This window comes from Eriocheir sinensis, chromosome 53 (genome assembly GCF_024679095.1).
Source record: "Eriocheir sinensis breed Jianghai 21 chromosome 53, ASM2467909v1, whole genome shotgun sequence".
In the NCBI taxonomy this organism is placed as follows: domain Eukaryota; kingdom Metazoa; phylum Arthropoda; class Malacostraca; order Decapoda; family Varunidae; genus Eriocheir; species Eriocheir sinensis.
In genome coordinates this window covers 6,452,864-6,456,520 of record NC_066561.1, presented here as the reverse complement: position 1 = coordinate 6,456,520, position 3,657 = coordinate 6,452,864, and positions in this window count along the sequence as shown.

Genomic DNA, 3,657 nt, shown 5'->3' with positions numbered 1-3,657 from the left:
TCAATCCGTCATTCTTATTGCTGATGCTATTTTTATACTTTCTCCCTTTCCCTCCCTCCCTCTCTCTCCCTTTCTCTCTCTCTCTTTTCCATGCGTCTATAGATAGTGCGCTCAGCCTAATTTTACCTTCAGTGTCGAAGCAAAAGTGAAGATGGGAGGATGCTGGTGGTGGTGAGGATGAGAGGTGAGTGGAGCTGGTAGTGGTGGTGGTGGTGGTGTTAATAGTGGTGGTGATGGTGGTGGTGTTAGTGGAAGCGGTGGTGATAAGGTTGTGTTAGATATGAGGGATAGAAATAATAAATAGTAGTAGTAGTAGTAGTAGTAGTAGTAGTAGTAGTAGGAATGATATAATAAGAAGCAGATTTTACTAGTTTGAAAAGAAAAAAAGATGAGTAAAAATATAAAAAAGTTACATAGGAAAAGAGAAAAATATATAAAACTGATTAATGTAAACAAAATACTCAACAAACAATCCAATCACCAACCACACACACACACACACACACACACACACACACACACACACACACACACACACACACACACACACACACACATGAACACACAACCTCCCCTCCCCCCCCCACACACACACGAACACACAACCTCCCCCCACCACACACACAAACACAATCCCTCCCCCCCTCACACACACAAACACAATCCCTCCCCCCCCACACACAACACCTGAGGCACCATAGACACAGGTAACCCATCTTCCCACGCCTCTAATTAGCAGGTGTGTGGACGGTGGTGCTGCTCCTGCTGACAATGTGGATCCTTCCCTTTAGAGAGACGGAGGGCCGACGCCTACACCAACGCCTCAAGCCTCCTCCTCCTTCTCCTCCTTTTCTTCTTCCTCTTCCTATTCCTCTTACTACACCGTGGAATTCTACCTCTACTCCTGCCTCCTCCTCCTCCTCCTTCACCTCCACCTCCTCCTCCGTCTCCTCCTCCTCCTTCTCGTCTCTCTATTCTTCTTCTTCTTCCACTTCAGCTTCTCTCACAGGTAAGGAAGTGTTATGTTATTGTGAGTTGATTGGTTGATTCATTGTGTGTGTGTGTGTGTGTGTGTGTGTGTGTGTGTGTGTGTGTGTGTGTGTGTGTGTGATGATAAATAGAAACCCTACATGAAATGATTAAGGTGACCATACACACACACACACACACACACACACACACACACACACACACTCAAAACATTTAGTCTCGAGTATCACAAATATAATTAAGAAAAAACCACACCCACCAAAAAAAGAAATTATTAAACGAATGCTCAGAGTAAAAAAAAAATAATAATAATTTGAGAGTGAGATAACAAAGCTAATAATAACTCTCTCTCTCTCTCTCTCTCTCTCTCTCTCTCTCTCTCTCTCTCTCTCTCTCTCTCTCTCTCTCTCTCTCTCTCTCTCTCTCCAAAAAAAAAAAAATAGGAGACAGAGGATTCAAGGAGGATGATTGCCCAAGAGAACTCGGTTTAAGCACGATCGGAATCCTTTTCTTCCTCCTAATAGGATTCAACACCATCATCAATCTCGTCAACTACATCAACACCAACGGCTTCGGGAGTAACTTCATCAACAGCAGTAGTAGTCAGGGTATTACGAGTTTTATATTTGGAGACAGTGGTATTGGCTTTGGTATTGGTGGTATTGGTGGTGGTGGTGGTGGTGGTGGTGGCGGCAGTGGTAGTGGTTTTGGTGGTGGTGGTGGTGGTGGTGGTAGTGGTGGTGGTGTAGGTGGTGGTGTGCGGAGAAATACCAAGTTGTTAAGAGTGGAGGATATTTTAAACTTCGACAACCTCAAGAGCCTTATTCGTGGAAGAAAGAAGAATGAGAAGAAGAGGAAAGAAGAGGAAGAAGAGGAGGATGGGAAGAGCTGCACATGTAAAGGAGGAGGAAGAGAAGACAACGGCAAGGAGGAAGAGGAGGAGGAGGAGGAGGAGGAGGAGGAAGATGAAGGTAATTTGACTTTCAAGATCATGTAATCAAAAAAACAAAAAAATATAAATAAAAAAAAATTCAAGCAAATTCTTTTAGTCATGATAATTTTAAAGAGACGCGCCTCGCCTCCGCCACAAAAACCAGGTAGTAAATAGAGGCCAACAGGTATTACTAATTAAGCTCAACAAACACCGCTAATTACAAATATTTCGCCGCTTAAAAGTAACTCGTGAGCAGGTAGAGAAGGACTTGTTTGGAAGGGAGTGTGTTTTTATGCATCGCTAACACTGACACCATTTCTCTATTTTTTGTTTTGTTTTTGTTAGTTTTCATTGTTATTCTTCGTTTTCCTTTCTCTGTCTTTCTCTTCTTCTTCTTTCTTGTTTTCTTTCCATTTATTCGCTGTATTTCTCTTCCTTTCTCTTTTTTCTACTTATTTTCTGCTTCATTTTTTTCTTTTTCTATTTATCTTCTTTTCCTTCTTTTTTCTACTCCTTTTCGTCCTTTTCTTCCTTTTCCGTCTCCTTTCTTCAATTTCTTCTTTTTTCTCCTTCTTTCCATTCTTCTTCTCCTTTTCCTCCTCCTCCTTTTCTTCATTTTCTTCTTTTTCTATTTATCTTCTTTTCCTTCTTTTTTCTACTCCTTTTCGTCCTTTTCTTCCTTTTCCTTCCCCTTTCTTCAATTTCTTCTTTTTTCTCCTTCTTTCCATTCTTCTTCTCCTTTTCCTCCTCCTCCTTTTCTTCATTTTCCTCTTTTTCTATTTATTTTCTTTTCGTCCTTTTCTTCCTTTTCCTTCTCCTTTTCAATTTACTCTTTTTTTCCCCTTCTTCTTCTCCGTTTACTCCTCCTCCTCTTCTTCCTCTTGCTCCTCCTCCTCCTCATTATCATTCTCCTCACTCTCATGTAACTCATTACATTTAAATCAAACTTTTATTTTTTTTATCTTGTGTTACATTTTCTCTTCCTTCTGTTCTTGTGCCGCCTCACCTCCTCCTTCTCCTCCTCCTCCTCCTCCTCCTCCTCCTCCTCTAACTTCACACTCCACTTATCTATACAATCTTAACTAACACCAAAAGTAATTCTCTCTGCCACTTTTTATCTCTCCTCTTTCTCTTCTCTTCCTCATTTACCTCCTCCTACTTCTGTTCCTCTTTCTTAACTTCCTCCTGTTGTTTTTTACTTACTCCTCGCCCATTCTTTTACTCCTTCCCCTGTTCCTCCATCATCACCATTTCTTTCTATTCTTGCTTCTCCTTCGCCTTCTCCTACGCCTCTTCCTTCACCTCCTACGCCTTCTCATGTTTCTGGTCTTCCTCCTCCTCCTCCTGCCTCTCATCTCTTCCTTCTCTTTACCCTCCACCCTGATTACCAATAACACCAACTCCTCCTCCTCCTCCTCCGCCCGCAGACATTCTCCGGGACGCCCTCAGCATAGCGGTTCGAGACGTGGGCGTGTGGGCGGGTGTGATAGCAGACTACCCACACTGCGTCCCAAGGCTGGCGTGTGAGGGCCTTAGACTTCTGCCGCGCCCTGTAACTTCGTGAGTACTGTGTTTGTTTGTTTGTTGGTGTGTTGGGGGGGGAGAGTGTGCGTGTGTGTGTGTGTGTGTGTGTGTGTGTGTGTGTGTGTGTGTGTGTGTGTGTGTGTGTGTGTTATATGTTCTGTGTCAGTCTGTAGCATAGTTGTGTTTGTGTTCTCTCTCTCTCTCTCTCT